Source organism: Myotis brandtii, unplaced genomic scaffold, assembly GCF_000412655.1.
Source record: "Myotis brandtii unplaced genomic scaffold, ASM41265v1 scaffold247, whole genome shotgun sequence".
In the NCBI taxonomy this organism is placed as follows: domain Eukaryota; kingdom Metazoa; phylum Chordata; class Mammalia; order Chiroptera; family Vespertilionidae; genus Myotis; species Myotis brandtii.
In genome coordinates, this window is record NW_005359352.1 from 1,649,060 (window position 1) to 1,649,643 (window position 584).

The following is a 584-nucleotide window of genomic DNA, read 5'->3' on the forward strand; positions in this document are numbered from 1 at the left end:
TGGCTCCGGCCCGTGCGGTGCAGGCACGATGCTGGCAGGAGAGGGCTGAGTGCCGTGCGCTCCCTTCCTGGCTCGTTCCTGGCTCTTCGTGATGAGAGGAAGTCGCAGTAGCTCCTGAGAACGTGCCTCTGAGGGTCCTGTCCTGCCTGCCCTCTGGCGGGGCCGGGATGGAATCAGCTGGTCACAGCCGCTCCAGCCTCAGGATGCTCATCCTCCAGAGCCCACTGCCCGGGGAAGGCCGCTGTCTGCTTCCGGCCCTTCCACACCCTCCGAGCCTCACCTCTGGGCCGCAGGCTGATGCAAAGGTGTGCCCGGGGACGAGTTTGCGGTCTCTTCTCCCCTGGAGACCTCCCTCCAGCTGGCCTGTTGGCTTTAACAACAGCTCAGCTCCTCCTCTGTGCGTCTTCCCGGGGCTGCTCTTAGGAACGCTCCCGGGAGGTCCCAGCCCTTCCCGCTGAGGCCCACCCGCTGCCACCAAAGGTCTGAACCGGAAACGAGCAGCATCCCCAGGAGGCAGGCCCAGGATGCCCAGTGAGCCGCCTTCTCCTCCTGGTGCGGGGACAGCACGCCGGCGCCTCGGGGTG